At 34.8% G+C, this 21,530-nt stretch overlaps 1 protein-coding gene across 1 annotated transcript in view; it reads right to left on the bottom strand.

Moving 5' to 3' along the window:
• Positions 1-21,530, bottom strand: part of pb (homeobox proposcipedia) — a 379,624-nt gene that overhangs the window by 116,320 nt on the left and 241,774 nt on the right. The window lies entirely within an intron of this gene.

Raw genomic sequence — 21,530 nt, forward strand, 5'->3', positions numbered from 1 at the left:
ATGTCTACATGGAATGAGAGTTGTCCAAAAATCCTAATTTGGTGCTTGAGGAAAAGTAATATTAGCTTTCTTTCCTCACAGCTTTTTTGAAATCTTAAATTTCAGGAAGTGACTGAACATCTACTTCTTTGTCATCCTATACCTTTTATCTCATGTTTTCAACTCCCTTTTCCTCTTCATCTCCTTCTTGTAAGCCTCTTCCTTTACTTCTTTCATTTTACATCTTACATCCAGGCCCGAAAATATTTTTGGAGCTTCTCCAGAAACTCCTGTGACTTTCTCCTTATATAAGCCAGTAAGCACCCTCCCTTCTCCACCCTGATTTTTGCGCAATTCGCTTTCATTCAGAATTCCTTTTTATATATGACAATTCCTGTCTCTCTCATCCTCATGTTCTCCCTTCTTTTTTCGCACTCTGCATTTCTTTCTCTCATAAGTAACAAATAACAACCTCTATCATCAGTCCTAAGGTTCTATATCATATCCACCCCCACGCACATACACCCTCTCTTTTACCCCTTCACTTCTCTTCCTTCAGTGGACATATTATATAGCATGAAGACTCACCCTCTTGGCCCAATGCAAACAAATCGGCATATCCGTCCTCCCCACCTCCTCTCTCACCGCCTTCACCACCCTCATCCTTCCACACTCACAATTTGCATGAAAGAGATATGGCAGACCTTTTATCTGGGGGTTATACAGGGTCTAATTCACTATATAATATTGCCTGCTCCCTTCTCACAATCGCAGAATGAGGAGAAAAAATAGCAAAATTGGAATTAAAGCATAAAAGTTCTGTAATTTTTTCAGGAAACGCGCTAACGGGTTTTGATAAAGGGCTAAAAGGAGTGAAGGGAATGGAAAGTAGTCAAAAAGCGTTTAAAAATCGGAACAAATTTTAAAAATGCTACATAATGTATTTCGCAATGGCTTGAAAATAATCATTTTTACGGTGTCGGTATTAGGGGTCTAATTAAATAATGGATCATACAAAATCATAACTTCGCTTTTTTACTTTTCATTATAAGAAGTATTATAAGAATGCTCCAGAAAATATTTTTTTTCGAAAATACTGCAAAAGTTTTCAACATTATTGATACCGAAAAAGAGGTTACGGTATGCTGGCTGTATGTTTGAATACAGTTATTTCCACATAGGCTATCAGACGTTTTTTTCTTTACATTCAATATCTACCAATTAATTTATCCAGGAGTGATATCCATCATCATTGTAGTCGTCTTCATCATAATTATCATCATCTATCAAGGTCTGGACCGTCGATTCGTTCCGGATGCAATCTCAAAGCCGGTGACTCTATCTCTTCCAAGGCTTTCTCTGAATTCTTCTCATAGGGACGCAGTTTAAAATTTTCAAAGGTGTCATTGTACCGTCAATTCTACAGACATGTTCATACCATTTTCCCTATATTCTTCTATTTTATTAATCAGAGGGAAGATTTGTAAGTGAATGATATAAATAAAATATAAATATTTCTTAAGCATTAAGTTTCTATTTGAGATGAAAATCGCAAAATGACTAGGAATTGAAAATTTTTCCAAATAATTGGTATTACTGCCATTAATGGAGCATTTTCCTGAAGTGGTTTGAGACATATTTCCCTAATAAAGTTTCTCCTATTCAGAAACAATAATTGATTTGCAAATCGTGTTGGTATGAATAAACCTCTCAAATATCAACGCATGCACTTACTTTGTAATGAACTGAAAGTCATTTGAAGCATGTTGAGTTCACGGTCATACATTGTGACGTTATCAGTTTGTTAGTTGTCTCAAGATACCGTATAAATTTAAAACTGAGAAATATGTCGATATGATATTTATGATTTGTGTGAGGGGAAATGCAACAGCCGCTGCGGCCGAATATCACCGCCGTTATCCTAACCGTAGGATTCCGAATCCTAAGGCTATTATTGGAACATTTAACATACTGGTTCACTCCCCAATATTTGTATCCAGTATGAAAGACGTCAACGACATGCTGTAGCAGAAGAAGAAAACATTTTCTACGCTGTACAACCCAGTCCTCGAACTTCAATAAGACATATACCTCGGAGATCGGTGCTAGTCAAAGATATGGCGGACACTCCATGTGCTCTGAAAAGAACTGTATCCGTGTCATCTTGAAGAAGTGCAACATTTAGAGCCACAAGATCATGCCCATCGTTCGAGTTCTGCACTTGGTTAAACGGAAATGGTAGCAAGTTTTACCGCTGTATTATGTTCACTGTTGTGTCACAATTCACACGGGATTTTATTAATAACTTATGTAACCTATATGAATGGGAATATATTAACACTAAAACCACGGAGAAAACCAATTTTGAACATCGATTTAGTGTAAAAAATATATGATATGATGTTCTATATAATCAGCTGATGGAACCATTCATTTTACGGGGAAATTAAATGATGATATGTACCTACACTTTCTACAAAATGAATTGCCACAATTACTAGACGATGTTTCGCTTGTAACGGGACTTCATACGCACTTCCAACTTGATGGGGCGCCTGCTCATTTCACTTCTACCGTGAGGGATCATATAAGCCAGTATTTTCCACAACGTTGGATTGGTCGCGGAGGTCTTCACTCCTGGCCAGCCAGGCCCCCAGATTTGACACCCTTTGATTATTGCTTATGAGGTTCAGTGGAGGATCTTGTGTGCCAGATTAATGTAAACACAGGTGAAGAATTAATTGTGCGCCTTACGGTCGCGCAGCAATAATCAGGAACAGCTGTGACAAGTTTAGGAATGTGACGCGCGCGATTCTTAAGCTTTCGACGAAGTGTGGAGGTGGGAGGAGACAAGTTTGAAAATCTCTTGTAAAACTAAGAGTTGATGAGCAGAATGAAGTTTACAAGAAGTGAACAATTATGAGAGTGGGATATGTATCCATTTTTTGTGTTTTCTGTAGGCCTAGCGATATTATGAAAATTTGCCTCTATTTTCAAATTCCCAATAACCTGTAGCGCCTTGACTTAAGTTGGACCCTACTGCTTTATGTACATTTTTTGCTCCATTTGACCTGAGGAAGACCCTCCTTAAGTGGCGATAAAATTTCGTGAATCACCCTGTATGCAGAATCTATCTTATTTTAAACTACTCCTGTGGATGTCTTACAGTATTTGAAAGTTAAGAAAGTTAAGTATTTGATTCCTAGTACGAATATTTAATCCTACGCCCGATATCCAACAGCAACCGAATATGTTTCCCTAGTCTTCAATGACAACTTTGTGCCTTGTTCGTAACATAATTATTATACAGTCCCATTATATGTGAATGTTTACTGATATTTCATAATTATAAATGTAAAGACATAGCAGGTAAGAGAGCATTTCTCGTGAAAATTAATGACAACGTTGCTACCAAATACTTTTGAAATGAACTAAGGAATGTAAATGAAGGGATGAATTATAAAAATGAAGAATGAATGAATGAATGAATGAATGAATGAATGAATGAATGAATGAATGAATAAATAAGTGAATGAGTAAATAAATAAATAAATAAATAAATACATAAATAAATAAATATGTGAATGAGTAAATGAAATTTAATGTGATTGACAATACTGAAAGGACCGGGTTATACAGCAAGTTTATTCATTTATTGTTAATCGTTGACATTCTATCAATTGTTTTTAACTGACAAGTACGAGGGAGATTAAAAAAGTAACCTTAATAATTGTTTTATTAATTGAATATGTACAATAAGACTACAAACACTTCATCACTTTTCAACATAGTCCTCAGTACGTTCAATGCAAGTGTTCCTGTTATACTATGCTTAAAAGTGATGAAGTGTTTGCAGTCTTATTGTACATATTCAATTAATAAAACAATTATTAAGGTTTAAGCATAGTATAACAGGAACACTTGCATTGAACGTACTGAGGACTATGTTGAAAAGTGATGAAGTGTTTGCAGTCTTATTGTACATATTCAATTAATAAAACAATTATTAAGGTTACTTTTTGACTCTCCCTCGTATGTATTTTGACAATAATCCGAAGTTAAAATGTGATGGTTAATATGTTAAGCAGACACTTCAAAGTAACGGTGCAGTATACTTGATCGATTAAGTAAACAAGTTTATATGCGTGTGAGCTAACAATGTCGTTAGTTACAAGATAGTTGATCCATCAATGTCGAATTAATAAAGAGTTTGTGCTGGTGTTGGTGATGAAATACTATTTCATTCTTTGTATATTAAGAAAACTGTTTGTCTAGAATTTTTCGATCTTTGGATTATTAAATTTATAGGTGGGCTCAGTTCATCTTTTGGGGTCTTCTAGAATAATCCAGATGATTTTGTTTCATTTTATAAGAATATTATAGATTCATTTCATAGTTTCAAATTCGAACATCTGTCATTTATGGATGCCGCTGGTGATTTTTCGTAGAAGTATCTGGTGAAGAATTTTGGTGTGTTTGTGTGTGTGATCTTTCATACATGGATCTGGAGGGTGAATTTTATTAGTGGGTTCGATGGAATTTTTATAGACGTATTTTGTGTGGGATTGATTTATGATTAGTGTAGTTTAGTTTTAGTTTATTTACATCATTGAAAATATACTGTACATGCAATAGGACTTATCTGTGAGTATAAAATGTATTACATTTTAGGTGGATTCAGTGGGTGCGATTTTTTGCTAGAGGATCTGGTGAATTATTTTTTGTTGATGGGTGCAGTGGAGGTTACTATTCCATGTATGGATCTTCATCGGGAATGGTTTTCCATAAGGAAATTCGCTTTTCATAAGCTCATCCATTAGAGATTAATTTTTCATAGGTGGAGTCACTTTTCAGAGACGGATATACTAGCGAGTAGTTTGTTATAAGATGATTATATTGGGGAGTGATTTTTCGTAGATGGAGCCGATGGGTAATTTTTAATAGAAAGTTTAGCATCGTATCACAACTTCGTTATTATCGTCCACTTCAGGGACTGAACCGTTTCGTCTGTTTCATTCTTATTCTTGTGAATGAACATTATCTTGAAACAACACAGAATATAACAAAGAAATCTTATAGTTTTCCAATGAGACGGAGATATCTCCATTTACTTTCTAGAAATTTAGCCAATTTCCATCGAATTACAGCAAACTCCGTATTATTAAGTTCATAAAATAGTGAACATTGAAAATTTTAAAATAACTTTAAACAATAAGTATTTTCCACTAGTAAAATAACTTCCTGTAGTCATGTTGATTTAAAAGACCCTTAAATAGACAATTTCGCTTTATTTTCTGTTAGGTAATAGTTGTAAAAGTTGAAAAACAACTAGTTTATATGTACTTGTGTTAACTTAGCAACATTAATTCTAAAAGGAGGTGCACCACACTTTGAATGATAAGCAAGTGAGAGATAAGAATATTTGAAAGCATCATAATCCTTAAACTTTATTCTTATACCCCGCTTTCCTAGTGCCTTGTAGCAATTTCTACTCCCTGTATCGCTTATCACTTCTTCTCAGCAGATATATTAACGTGCTAATAGAGGATAAAGACCTAGTCGTTTTCCAGAGCCCATAGAGAAAGAAGCAGAGTACAGGGTTGCGTTAATCGTAGAACCGAGGGCTGTTACAGATGACTTCCTGACCTCCTGCTGGCCATCTTGCTACTAATATACTCTCTGGCCACAAGTGTTTCACCAGAGAGTCACGTACGCTGAATTTAAGCTATATACATTCGATTAACGGCGTAATATAAAGCAAGCGATTCCACAAATTGTGGTTTTTATCTGTAAAACAAGTTTCAAAATACTTGCTGAGCTGTATAGTTCTGTGAATATTTCATAATATTAAATTGACTATTACACTTTCACTACGTCATACTATTTTTGACCAATAAAACGGTACGGAATGACGTGTTTCAATCGATCATGGTTGATTATCCTACAATTTTTATCACCTCCCTAGCATTTGTTTCTTTGTTTTTCAGCATCGTACTTTCAATAATATTGTACTTTTTAAAATGTTTCATGTTTTTTTCTTCATCCTTAATTAAAACTTTTCTATTCCTTATATTTTTTTATATTATTTAGGTTATGTTATAGCTTCTGCTGTATGGGATTATGGATAGTCACGTATCAGAGATTGTTTAATATTATATTGGTAATTGAAGTGGAATGCAACTGTTTTAATAAAAATGAAACTGAATCAACAAAGCCTTCTTGTCTAGTAATCGTTCTTAGAGTTCAATGAAGATTGTATAGTTGGCACATCTAGTAACAAGAGAACAGTTAATCATAACACTCTACTGCCATCTAGTGCAATATTTGTAATGATGAGATGGTACAATAATACATTTTCAAGAGAGTTTAGAATTTTTGTAAGTCAATATTTTATTATATTAGAGTAGGTACTTTATTTCTTCTAATCTTTATATACTTCCTTCTAGTCGCATAATAGTAAACTAAATCCCACTCGAATTTTGATTTTCTCTAGATAAATCAAAACGTCTAGTGAGATAAACTGAATGAAAACTGATGAAAGAACTAGAGAATATATAGGTAAATAAACGAATGAACAAATGCCTAAGTAAAAAGAAAAAAGAAAAAAAAGAATATTCAGAGAAATAATATTCGCGAGTGAATGGTTGAATAAATAAAGCAATTAATAAAATGTAAATAAGTAAATGAATAGCACACATAAATACTAATGAACACATATTGACAGAACAACAGTGTGCATTTGTAAAGGTCGCTTATTATAATAAACCTACAGATACGACACGCTTTTGATGGGTAATGTTGTAATTATAATTATTAGTCATTTACAAATGTTATTCTGCGAAACATTAATTCTAATGTGGAATAATTATTCAGTGTATAAAATTTATCTTAATATTCATCTACCTTTATTTTTTAAGTTTCGTATAACAGCAAATATAACTTAAGCATGCATAGAATTGATGACAGGCTTGGAAATTTAAAACTGGATGTGCACTAAATATAAATGTCTCGTATCTGTTTTTCCTAACTCTATTAGTCTATGAATCTAATTTAGTTACTATTTTATGTAGGAAAGTATAATTGTCAATTTAAATTTATTTTCGTTTTAATTTTCAAAAGTACGCCTATAAATAAAATTATATGCTGCATGTAGCTTTGGTAAGCCCGAATATGAAAATAGCAGGCTCGGATTGCAGGATTTTCCTCTACTCTAAAATTTCTTATAGAAGGGCACATTGTGTACTGGGAGAGGGCTCACTTATATCAGACTATCAGAAAGGGTTCAGTACTGAAGCGGAATTCCTTATTAATTCGTTTATTGATGTCTTTGTTTAATACGTTCATGCATGCGTTTTAATACGACCTTTCCTTCGTTAATTCGACTTTCCTTTCTTTCATTAATTAGTTCTTTCCTTCGTTAATACGACTTTTCCTTCGTTAATTCGTTCTGTCATTCGGTAATTCGTCCTCTTCTTCTTTCATTAAATCGTCCTTTGCTTCTTTCGTTAAATCGTACTTTGCTTCTTTCGTTAAATCGTCCTCTGCTACTTTCGTTAATTTGGCCTTTGCTACTTCCGTTAATTCGACCTTTGCTTCTTGCGTTAATTGGTCCTTTGTTAATTCGCCCTTTCCTTCCTTTCATAATTCACCCTTTCTTTCGTTACTTCGCACTTTTCTTCCATTGTTTATTTGTCTTCTCCTTTAATTCGTTCTTTTTCTTTGGTCGTCAATTCGTCTTCTTTCTTTCGTTGACCAATTCATCCTGTCTTTCGTTCCTTGGCCAATTCGTTCTCTCTTTCGTTCGTTTATCAATTTGTTCCCTCTTTCGTTCGTTGATAAATACGTTCTCTTTCATTTGCAGGTCAACTCGTCCTCTTTTAATTTTTCTCCTCAAATATTAATTGTCAACATTACAGAGATTATTCTGTAGGACAAATTAATAAATCCATAATATTCGTCCTCTTTTGTTAATTCGTCCCTTTCGCTCTTTCGTAAATTCGTCCTCTCTCTTGTTCTTTCGTTAATTGTTCCTCTATATCGCTCTATCGTCAAATCGGTCTCTCTTTTCTTTTTTCGTTAATTCGCTCTCGTTTTCGTTCTTTTTCCGTTCGTCCCATGTTCCGTTCATTTGTCAATTCGTGCTCTCGTCCGTTCTTACCTCAGTTCATCTTCTCTTTCGTTTCTTCGCCAATTTATCCTCGCTTTCGTTCTTTTTCCATTCGTCATCTTTTCCGTTTTTCGGAAATTCCTCCTCTCTTTCGTTCTTTCATCAATTATTATTCCTCTCTTTCGTTCTTTCGTCAATTCGTTCTCTCTTCCTTTTCTTCGCCAATTTGCGCTCTCTTTCTTTGCTTCGTCAAATTCGCCTTCTATTTCGTTCTTTCGTCAATTCGTTCTCTTTCGTTCCTCCGTCAATTAGTCCTTTCTTTTGTTTTTGTTAATTCGTCCTCTCTTTCGTTCCTTCGCCAATTCACTCTCTTTTTCCTTTCTTCGTTACTTCGTACTCTTTCCTTGCTTTGTCAGTTCGTCCTCTTTTCTTCCTTCGTCAATTTGTCTTCTCTTTCGTTGTGCTTCGTGAATTCGCAATATCTTTTGTTCCTTCGTCAATTCATCCATTCTTTTGTTTTTTTCAATTCGTTCTCTTTTCGTCCCTTCTTCAATTCGTCCTTCTTCCGTTTCTTCGTCAATTCTTCTCTTTCGTTTCTTTGTCAATTCGTCTTCCGTTTTTCGTTCATTATTTCTCTTTCTGTTTGTCCTCAATTCTTCCTGTCATTCGTTCGTCAATTCTTCTCTCTTTTGTTCTTAGTTTAGTTCGTCTGTTAATTAGTTTTTAATTTGACCTCTAATTCGTCAGTTAATTTGACCTCTTAATTCGTTCTTTAATTTGTCCTCTAATTCGTTCGTTCTTATCCTCCAATTAGCTCGTTAATTTATCATATAATTATATCGTTAATTTGTTCTGTAAATCCATCTTTAATTCGTCCCTTTCCTTTTTGGTTTTTCGTTCTATTTATTCCTTTAATTCGTAATCTATTTCATTCTTCTGTTAATTTGTTCTGTATCGTTCATTCTTCAATTCGTTCTCTTTCTGTCGTTCTTCAATTCTTTTTTCTATTAATTCTCTTACTCGCTAATTTTCTTTCAAATTATTAAGTAAATGTACTTTAATTAATTAATTAATTAACATCTTCAATGTTATACTACTCTAATAGTATACGATATTTAAGTTTAAATTATTAATATAAATACAGTATTATTGTCACAATTCATATCACAAAAAATATGAGAATTTTTTTAATTATTATATTATCGTTCGTTCATTCCTTCATCGGATCAGTTTTAGTACAGTCTACTGAAGCTTCTCACGAAATAAATGCAGTTAGTGTCTTAAAAATCTGTACGTTTTGAAAATAAAATGGATAAGACAGCTTTTTTAGAGCATTCTGATTTGCAACAGTATTAATTTCATCATAACCCTTAACCTTTTTAGCTTTAAAGGAACGCAAAATTAAAACATCAAGTCATTCACATAGCCTACACATAATGTTTTCATATTATTTCAAATAGAAATAGGGCAACAGTTGGCTGAATAATATCCAAACAAGTGTAATTAATACATCATTGCTAATGAAACATATTACCAAACAGGTTATTTTAGTGTGTGCCATAAAATTTTAAATGCTATTCTTTTTATTCTCTATGATTCCGGAAGTATAATTTCAAAAGCTGTAGTAATACATTATGTGTACCTAGGGTACAAATTAGGTTTTGAATTATAGTGTATCGTGACACACTGTCAATGGATGTCATTGCGTAAACTGTATGGATGTGTTATTTACAGAACTGAAAGAAATCTTTGCAGGAAGTGTAATTTATTTCAATTTAGAAGTGGAATTCACAATCGTGTATTCTTGCGGTTGCCTTGATCTGTTGAATTTTTGCGACAAAAGAGTATAAATTAATAGACACTATTCAGAGCATCCACAAGTTTCCATATTTAAAAGTAGAGGAAATGACCTTTTTTTCTCAGTTAAACTCCAACCCCTTTTTTTAAATATGACGTTATGGTTGTACAGTTTCAATTTCGTAACAATACATCTCTAAAGGAAGCGATGATATTCAGTTTTTATGAATTAAAAAATATTGTCGCTACATATCCTCTACGATGTTTTTCTCTACCACTTGCCCTGTATACCAAGCATGAATATTTTAATGGATTTATAAATGGTGCGGTAGTGAATATGGGGAAATGAAAAGGCAGTTATATTCGTAAACGGTAGTAGCTTTTATGGGTATCATTAGAAGAAGATAGCGGCAGTATAATGGAAATCACCGACTGCAGTGTCCACTCTTCAAGTTCACTGGGGTTGCACCAGATAAATTCCTGCGATAAAACCCATCCCTGCTCTCCCTCAAGCTCCTTTTTATTTCCACTGCTATGGACACAGTGTAAGTTGAACTTTGGTGGCCAACGATAGAGTGGGTAGTGGGCGCTGAATTTCTCATTTAATAACGGCGTTGTCCGTACCTAGCTTTATGAGAGTAACGTTGTGATAATTCCGAGTACATTCCTTTTACTCTTAACGTTGTGATAATTCCGAATACATCCCTTTTACTCTTAATGTTTAAAATATACCGGTTACTCTATAATGTGTGCAAATATTATTTTTCGTTTCAAAGAAGTTTTATAATAATAATAATAATAATAATAATAATAATAATAATAATAATAATAGTAATAATAATAATAATAATAATTGTGATAATTCATTTGGAATTATTTATTATTTAGTACTAATCCTAACATTCTAACCAATTACGAATAGGTAGTAATGGTTTAAGAATGATTATAATAATAATTGCATTAAAATATATTGATATTAGTTTACAAAAGTACAAACTTAATAATTTAAAAAATGACCTAAATACAAAAAGTAGTTAGACATAATAAAAATATACAATTTCCTAAACTACTTAATCTATCGCAAATCTCGGTAATTTATTGGTTCTAACTTGAACTTACGTCTTGTTTTACATTAAAATATAATATTAATAGTAAATTTACTGAAGAATTGATAATGATACATAGCTACTAATTACAAAATTTTAATATAAAGGAATCGTATTTATTAGTATAATTAGAAATTGGTATTTATAATAAACCTAAACAAAGAGGAAAGAGATTCAGAACTTTTTTTATAAGAATTGTAACCTCTCATACTCGCCATATGAACACGTAAGCTAACGTTGTGTATTATAAAGTCCACAGATTATTTTTACCTTTAAACAGGGCTTCAATTAATTAATTAATTAATTAGTGGGGTTTAAAAAAAAGGGCGCATCAGCTACTATGGCTATTTGCGCCCTTATCTAAAATTCTTTCAAAACACGGCTTCAGTAACTTGGCATCGGAAATACAAGCTCTGACACTTAAAGAAATCTTAACTATTCTCTAAAGTTCTTGCAGTTACTGGACAGATATATAATGACAATATTATAAAATATCCTTGAATACTCTTGTTCTGTTAACTTGATTCTTCTATAAAATATAGTCGAATTTAATGAGAGGTAGTTCTTTATCGTGAAGGTTATAACATTAGTTTTGGAAACATTAATTTTTATGATAGAATAGTAATACCGGTAATAATAAACATATAATAATATAAATGAATAATAATATAATAATAATTATAACAATATAATAATCATAATAATCATTATAGCAGTAATAATAATCATAATAATATAATAATAATTATAACAAAATAATAATAATAATAATAATAATAATAATAATAATAATAATTATTATTATTATTATTATTATTATTAGCTTAGTCGGCTGAGGCACTTGCCTGCCGATCCGGAGTTGCGCTTGGCCGCGGGTTCGATTCCCGCTTAGGCTGATTACTTGGTAGGGTTTTTTCCGAAGTTTTCCCCAATCATAAGGCGAATTCCAGGTAATCTATGAAGAAATCTCGCCAAATACCATCTCGCCTCTTTAAATAATTTTGTACCTACACTTTAACATAGTACCTTACGTACTGTAAATTCAATCTTCACTTCTGCTCGATCTGTACAGATTAATTTACTTAGACGTGCTATCTACTGTTCCTTCAAGTGATTAAGTCCAGGGTTATAGGAAGGGAGAAAATCATGTGACAGTTACTTAACGAGGCCATTTTATTTAAATTATTTTAAATACGTAGACGTTCAATTCCTAACAGCAAGTACTTTCAGGAAAGAGCTAAAACAACCCAGTCACTAGTCTTTACAGAGGGACCAGCAGAAACGGATGGGGAAACCGGAAAGTGACGTAGCCAAACGGACTGACAGTATCTGTGCGAAAATATGATTCAATAATGAATGAATGCTCTTTCTTCACTGAAACGTACTACCTATACTCACTCAGTCAATACTGTTTACTATGACCGTAAGACGACTTTGACTGCATATGCGATTTTGGTTCTGTGTGGAGGACAGGTGGAAATTTACTAGTAGAAGGGGTGAGAGTGAAGTACATTCAAAAACTTAGGTACAATAAAAACTGAAGTAATAATAACGTGATGTTCCTGTGTGTATATATATGGCGAGATGAGACCTAGGATTCGCCTTGTGATAACGCTACATTCACATTATTGTTGAAATCTTAGGAAAAAAGACCATCTAGATAATCAGTCCAATCGAACCTACACACGAATAAAGCTCCGAATCAGCGGATAATCGTGATATCTCCTGAGCTTCCAGATGGCCCCATGCCTCAATCTAAATTCTAAAGTAATGCAACGCGCTATGATAGAGCCAAATTCGTGGTCTCGAAGTACCTTCAAAACATGCTTTGCGAATCCACGAAACGTCTGTAATAATATCGGCTTGGTGTATTATTGCAAGATTGTTCTTATCCGTAGTCTCTTAAGCAATGGCGTCTGTTGAAATTAAAAGAAGGATGTGCTGTCATAAAATGGCATGGTTTAACCGTTGTTTAAAATTAATTTGCGAGCGACATTAATACAGAAAGACCTGCACACAGGAGTATAAAAGATAAAAATAATTAATCTATTCTGTTTGCATTGGATGTGCACCCCAGCCTAGCACACTCGGAATATACTCTGCTCTGAAGTGGCCCTCACGCTGACCATACAGTCAGGGAGATCCGCATCATGTGAGTGTAATGTTGTCCCAAAAGAAGATCAAAATATCTATAATGATGTCGTAGTTCCTCAAGAGAGAGTAAATGAAAAAGAAAATGGAGGCTCCTTTTATGTTCAAAGTAAAGTAAGACCATCGCTCGAAATACAGATATTGCATTTCATCACTGCCGGTGCGTGACCGTTGAATTTCAAGTGGTTTATCTTGGTCGTGAACGTGAGAGCACTAAAAATCAAAAGCAAAAAACATTTGGTTGCCTTCATTCCAAAGATCTGGTCAGTACTTGCTTGCGTGTATGGTGAGAGTTTAGATGTACTTTTTTTTCACAGATTAGTGTAACCTTTCGCTACCTCTCTTCCCCATTACCCCAAAGTGTGACGTTACACAAAGACAGAGATATAATAAGAAATATATACAAGAATGAATACAACACAAATTAAAGACGTTCAGTCCCAATTGAAGGAAGATACATTTGCTCTCCTCCGCTGGAAATCGAATCCAAAACAGGAAAGTTATTAATCGAAAACGACTCCGCTTAAATCATGGTGAAGTACTAGAAATATAGAATAATATTATAATAAGCGGCTTCCTGGATTTCAAGAGGAGTGCTCAGATGATGCTTCCGACAGCAGCTGTATCATGCATGCTGTCTTAACTGTAGATTGCCGCTAAACGCTGGAGTGGTGGGTGTATGTTTTTGCGGCTCCCACTATCTGGTGACGGTGGTGTGTGCTTCCCTAGGAAGGAGCAAGAAATCTGGGATCGCGTCCAAACAGTGACACAAGAGGCAACGGTTGTTGGTTACGCTGCAATTCCAAAATCCGTGTTGGTTGTTTCAGTAGATAATCTAGACTTGAAAGTAGCCTATATTATATTTTACACTAAGCAAATATTTTCTCTTATCAGTGTCAAAAGTTTGTCTTGGAAGAATTTCGAAACACTTGTGCTGTTGTGTGTTTTCAAAGGCGTTTAGATTCGAATTCATTCAGATAATTGTTTCCTTACAAAGGAGATCTGAATTTTATGTGAAGAAAATTTTGCGTGATTTTTGGTAAACAAGGAGGTTGACAGTAGATTTTCTTTTCGAGTACTTAGATACACCTTTTCTCATTCAACTATTCTTCTTGTATTATTTCATTGATTATTACTCTTTTTTTAACTTCCGTCTGTTTAATGAACAAGCCACCGGCGTGGCTCAGTCAGTTAAGGCACTTGCCTGCCGGTCTGAAGTTGCGTTCGGGCGCGGGTTCGATCCCCGCTTGGGCTCATTACCTGGTTGGTTTTTTTCCGAGGTTTTCCCCAACCGTAATTTGAATGGAAGGTAATCTATGGCGAATCCTTGGCCTCATCTCGCGAAATATCATCTCGCTATCATCAATCTCATCGACGCTAAATAACCTAGTCGTTGATACAGCGTCGTTAAATAACCAACTAAAGTAAATTTAATGAACATGTACGTAAAATGCGTGTATCATCACCGCCAATGCCGTCTCCTCCGTCTTCCTATTTATTTATTTATTTATTTATTTACTTACTTAGTTATTGATTTATTTATTTATTTATTTATTTATTTATTTATTGATTTATTGATTTATTTATTGATTTATTGATTTATTTATTGATTTATTCATTTATTTATTTACTTATTTATTTATTCATTCATTCATTAATTTATTCATTTATTTTAGCCAATTACGATTTCACAGATCTGATCACCATTTTTTGCGTGGAGTACGTTTCTCAGCACGGAGTATGGACATCAACTTCGGGATCTATGGTGAAAATAATTTTCAGAATTTCATATGCTGTGCCAACACTATGAACCACAGCTGAATGTTTATGTTATTAAGTACTTGGTAGTTACGCTATGAACCAATTGTAATTTGTGTGAACACACCCAATGTCGCCACTTCTCCTCGCTACGGACATAAGGGTGTCGAATTTAAATATAAAATCAGCAGTGACTCTTTCAGAAATATCACAGTCTAATATATAGTGTCACAAAGCTTGAGTTGTTGAGGTTGCTAGGAACAATAGACTGTGCAGGTACTATTTCGCATTATCTGTAATGAGGCGATAGTAGCGATCCTAGTGGTTAGCAACTATCTATGAGTACATATTTATTACATATTGAGCTTCGTGACTGTATATACTTGACTATGGTAATATCTCGGCTTCGACAACAGCTACAGACCCGTTTGTAATATCGGGTGCTGCAATGTTAAGGTGATAATAGAGACATATTCTACAATTTGAATAAACCATAGTGAAAAAATTGTTCTGAACTGTGATTAATTTCAGAATGTTGCTTCTTATGAAGAGAAATATATTGCATGCCTTTCATTAATTACTTCTCTTATCATAGACCTATACTTTCCGTTCGGAAACTAAAATAAAACATTCAAATCAACACAATTGTAGTTTTATTCCCGAAACTGGGTGACGTAATCTAAGTACTGGTGTGTCGCTGATATAACGCAGCATTCTTGTGGGCGTCCTTGGTCTCCTACAGATTTGTAATGCAGCACTTGTCTCAGTATACCTGCATTATCAATAATACACCCATAACTTTTCTTTTCTCCCCCCCCCCCTGTAGTCCACGGCTCTGGAATGACGGTTAGCATGTGTGGCTGTGAAACGAGCGGGCTTGGTTGAGATTTTCCTTAGTTTTCCCTGAACTCCTTAAGAGCAAATACTTAGTAATTTTTGGCGCTGGACCCTGGACTCATTTTGTTGACATTATTACTCCATCTCACTCAGACTCTAGATAACCATCACAGTTGATAAAGCGTCGTAAAATAAAAAACCTCCTTATAGATCAGTGACGGAATGGGACATATCGTTCCGCAAGCTCGAGTTCTATTACCCAGCGTTGGCTTGTAGTGGATCAGAGGAGGAGGGTTTTATTCAGAATTTTTTTCGTTTTTACCGTATCTTCATTTCACCTATAGGGCCTACTACTCCCCTCATGTCGTACTATTTTGTCATAAAAATGTATATATGTTGATGTACCAACTTCGGTAATACCAGATGAAAGATAATAATTTTGTTACTATCTTTCGGTGACAGTCAGAGACGTTCAGTTGTCGAAAACCACATATGGGAGTGTTTCTGTGCTAATCGACATTCCCCCTGTGACAAATTAGCTAGGATGATTATGGTAACAGTCAAGCCAACAGTATAGCTCTGGCGACAGGTGCATTCTCCTGCTCATACTCAGCTACGCTCGGGCATGAGTTCGATTTCCACTTGGGCTAATTACGTGGTTGAATTTTTCGAGCTTTTTCCCAAAGACTAAGGTCAATGTCGGGTAATCTGTGGCGAATTCTCGGCCTCATTTCACCATATACCATCTAGATATCAATAGTCCCATCGATGATACATAACGTAGTAACTGTTACAGCGTCATTAAATAACCAACTCAAAGTACCAGTCGAAGGATGCCTCACTGGGGAGATCCGCTGATATTTGGGGAAGGTGTATAATATCTGGTGATCAATAAAGGACTGCCTGAGTCGTGGCTGTGGTATCTTCGGCGGTGAAAATACACTCGAAGTGATTTTAGGTTTTGGTAGTTGTGTACATTATGGATAAATTATATTCTTAATACAGAAGGACTTTCGTCACCTACTCAACATGCACATACTGTACAGACCCAGAAACAAAATTTGGGCCACCAGAATTTTCCAAGTTCCAGTTATAACATACTGCGCATGCTCAGTAAGCACTCAGCATGCACAGCATGTTATAGCTAGAACTTAGAAAATTCAGGAGCCCAAATTTTGTTTCTGGATCTGTAAAGTGCAACTTTTCTAATTATATTTTCTTTTATAGTTTCGTTTATGGAGAAAAAATTAGATCCGTTCCCATCATGATGCCAGCAGATAATATGCAGATAATAAAGATGCCTGATCTCACGTTTTTGTAATAGGCCTAGATGTTGGAATTGGTGAAATAAGTATGAGTTTTTAGCCTCTATGCCACTTGTCTTGACTCCGTAGCGAATATTTAAATAAAGAAACAATGAAAACAAGATTGAACTATTCACTACCAATTCTATAATGAACATAAAAATAGGAAAATTCAAGAGAAGGAACAGTTAAGAGCAAGTAATCTATTAGAATATATTAGGAAGGAAACTCTGTTTCTACGCACTCTTTCCCACATACATCGGTATTCGAACTCGAGAATTGAGTTCCGTCCTTCATGAGTTGTAATTTGAACCGAGACTTTCACGAACTTAATAGTTCCTTTTCCGTGAAGGTTAAGACACCGTCAACCGAAGGAAGTGAATGCTTTTAATCATATTGTCAGTGACATTCCTGTTCATAGCGTATTTCCTTCCAATAATGATTTGTAAGCCATACGTAAGGGAGCGAAATTACATATTGTGCATCCAAATAAGAAGAAAACATTTTTATTATTTATATAACAGAAAAGAAGCTTGTTTTTAATCCCAGAATTTGATTACGGATTAAGATCTAATTAATCTGTCAGAAATTCGTATGGCATAGTTCTAAGTATATTGTATACAGTGTCCCATTTTTCTTGTGCACCTATCATAACTTTTTTTGTTTGAATAGGTATTGGAATTTTTGTTTTTGAAAGTTATGTTAGAACAAGGGGCTAACATGAGTGTAGAGATTTGGTGCATGTAACTACATTATGGTACAAGATACACGTGACGTCATCAATTTTTCAAATAGCACTACATACTTTAATCAAGTTACATTAATTACACACATTAAGAAGAGTTCAGTAATGTATCACAATGCCACCTTCCTAATCAATAACAACAAAAAAATGCAAAATGAATGCCATGAGAATGTGCTATTTGTTGTGGTGCCCCATTCATCTTGTGCATTAACTTATACAAAACGAAAGACGACTGATGTCCGTACACGTCGTGTGTTGTGTGTTTGCTGTCATAACATGTAAACAAACCACAATAACTGTCGACGCCACAATCCACGTACAGTGGTCTGCACGTTTTCCGGACCTGTCGCCACTCGACTTCTTCCTGTAGGGAACCGTAAAGGACAGTTTGTACCAGAACATTCTGACAACACCAGACGACATGCAGCAACGCATTCGACAGGCTTGTGTGTCCATTCAGCCAGCAACATGCCGGGCAGTCATACGGTCTTTCGGGGAACGCCTTCGAATGTGCATTAGTGTGAATGGTCACCATCTGAAACATCTTCTGTGACTCTCAAAGCATAACATTATCACATTGGAAGTACGTTTTTGTTCGTTTTGTTGTTGTTATTGATTAGGAAGGTGACATTGTGATACATTTTGAACTCGTCTTAATGTGTGTAATCAATGTAACATGATTAAAGTATGTAGTGCTATTTGAAAAATTGATGACATCACGTGTATCTTGTACCATAATGTAGTTACATGCACCAAATCTCTACACTCATGTCAGCCCCTCGTTCTAACATAACGTTCAAAAACAAAAATTCCAATACCTATCCAAACAAAAAAGTTATAATAGATGCACAAGATAAATGAGACATTCTGTATATATGTTGTAGTCGCCCTGGGTAGCGTAGTCGTTATAGTCCTGGCCTTCTGTGCTCGAGGTTGCAGGTTCAATCCCGGCCCAGGTCGATGGCATTTTAAGTGTGCTTAAATGCGACAGGCTCATGTCCATGGGCTGGGCAACTCGTGCTCTCAAAGTGTCAACACAATCTCAATGCAGGTAGAACGGACTCTGTACTAACTGTACTGTCTGTGTGCGGTTCTTTCAAGACACAAGTTCGATCGCGTCTGCAATAAGTGGCGGCTCATTTTAAGTGAAAAACAATATAATTCCCAGATCATTTCCCTTTAGTTACAAGTAAAAAGCGAATTTTTTTTATTAAGAAGAGAGGTAAAGCTTGTATTCTATTACACTTTCTTACGCATGACATTTTATGTTACAAATAAACAGTGAAGGTTTTAGTAAAGAAATACTGTCTACATCTACTTTAGAACAGCTAAAGGTAAAAACGAGATATCAACAAGGTGAGACTGAAATCAAATATCGTTAGCACGTTGTGCGTGCGAGTTACAGAATTGCACAACATATAATCGACTAGCTAAGAACATTTATGGATAAATTTGAAATATGGTAGTATCATGTAGAACATAGACAAATTCACTTTCTTTGACTATAAACTATATTGGAGAGTGATAAGAAACTCTTCTTATCAAATATAAGACCCTACTTCAAGACCTACAGCAGAATTCACTGCTAAGTTTGGAGAAACAGTGACAGTTGACAAGGAATCGAAAATTTTCTGAAATCTTTTTGGCTTACACCGATAGAAGATCCTGAAAATTTATAGCTTGAATTAATAAATCTACAGGACAGCACGCCACTCAGATTCCAGCAAATCAGGAATCAAACTGTTCGTAATGTTGCCTAAGTCAGAATTTCCAAATATACTCTTTGCTTCCATATGTGCTTGAGGCAGAGTTTAATACAAGAAAGAAGTGTAAAAGCTCTCAAAGTAAAGAAAGAGCTCAGAAGTAAGCTTATTTCATCTGCCGTGACATGAATTTGTTATTGTTTGCGAATACAGACCATTACCTTTCTGAGAACAGAGGAATATTCTTTAATGTATAAAGACTTGTAAATTCTAGCGTTCTACGTTTCAAATAAGGCATATAATAAGAAATATTAACAAATAGTGTAATAATAAGTAAGTGTTGCAGCTATATTTGTCGTATCTTGAAGAGGTTGTGTTCAGTTTGTGTTTCCAGCACTAAACTAATTTACAAAGCTAGAAAATAATATAATTTTGTTATGTGTTCGAGTATAGTCTGTCTAAAATTACTATAGTTACTGTACCATGCGTCATTCTGAAATGCAAATCATGGAATAGATATCACGATCACCTGCATGAGCCGCCAGAGAGCACCGTGGCTTTTGCAGCGAAACTACAAACAACTTGTAACTGCTGCGGCTGGCTCCGTCTGCCTTTCTCTCTTTCAAAGTTTTTTAGCACTTTGGGAGCACGAGTTGCCCATCCATGCTCATGTCACTGAATTTACTGGCATGTAAAAGAACTCCTGCGGGAGAAAATTCCGGCACACCGGCGACGCTGATATAACCTCTGCAGTTGCGAGCGTCGTGAAAGAAACATAATTTTAATTTATATGTTGTATTTATGAACACCTGTAATTAAAATTGACAGCTATTGAAATGACGTTAATTGCTTAACTTCATTTTAAGTCTGTACTTATAACCTGTTACGTGACCAATAATAAGCTCATTATAAAGATAATAATTCAAGAAGAAACATATTGTACGGACATGGTCCAGGTTATGCTTCTAGTACAACATTGATCAAATGGGATGAAAAATCTAGCATCGTAGCATTTCCTTAAAGAAACCCCCAACCAACTGAGATATTGTCACTTTATATAGGCAATTCCTGCAATTACGATGACTTAACTTATTAATACATTATTAATGTAATTTGATTATTCATTGTTTTAGTGGTTTATATCCTTAAACAAGCTACAGACAATGCATATATGGGTATTTTGTTTGGCAAAATTGCGAATTCTAAAAAAAAAAAAAAAACGGATCGCCAAAAATAAAATCTGAAAAGAACGTCAGTCAAGTTATTCACTAAGAGTAATATTGTCCGCTTTGATGGTGGATTTTTATTAAACTCCTCTTCATAAATTCACATACCGCTTTCACACTAGCTCCGCCACCTCGACCAACTGCATATGAACGAAAATAACGCTTTACGAGAAATTCTTTTTCTTGGATAATGATTACGATTTTGATTATGTTTCTTTCACAGTCTTTTTTTAGCAATAACTGAACTAACAGTTACCAATGTCACAAATATATTTTTCTCACTGAGCTGCAATTGGAATATAATTAAACTTCGGTACATTTTTTTTCTGGACTATACTGTACATGGAGATAGTGAATAGTAGAGGAAGCGGTAGTGTCCATAGTAAATTGCTCTCACATATACTTCTGTAGTGCTCGGGAAAAGTGGCACAAGTCAAAAATGTTAATTTTACAAAAGAAGGAAAGAAACTGTCTTCACACTGGTTTACAGTATGTCGATTTGATTCTCTTCTGTATGAATTATTGTAATGGGAAAAATACTTATGTTTCTTTTCCCAAGCAAGCACATGTTCCGTAAGTTGTCAATAAATTAATAAAAATTGTTTGTGGAAACTGACTTATGCCACTTTTCCCAAGCACTGCAGATTTCATCTGCCACAAATTCCAATACAACATGTGATGACTTGAGCTTCAGAGTGGAAAAACCGACGTTGTAACAGTTTCGTGAACAGTGAGGCTCAGAAACGTTTCATACGCGGTCTGTCGTGTATGGAATGCAGGTCCAATTTTGGAGTCTTGATAAAGTTTTATTTCTATA

The sequence above is a fragment of the Periplaneta americana genome, chromosome 2, assembly GCF_040183065.1.
Source record: "Periplaneta americana isolate PAMFEO1 chromosome 2, P.americana_PAMFEO1_priV1, whole genome shotgun sequence".
Taxonomy (NCBI): domain Eukaryota; kingdom Metazoa; phylum Arthropoda; class Insecta; order Blattodea; family Blattidae; genus Periplaneta; species Periplaneta americana.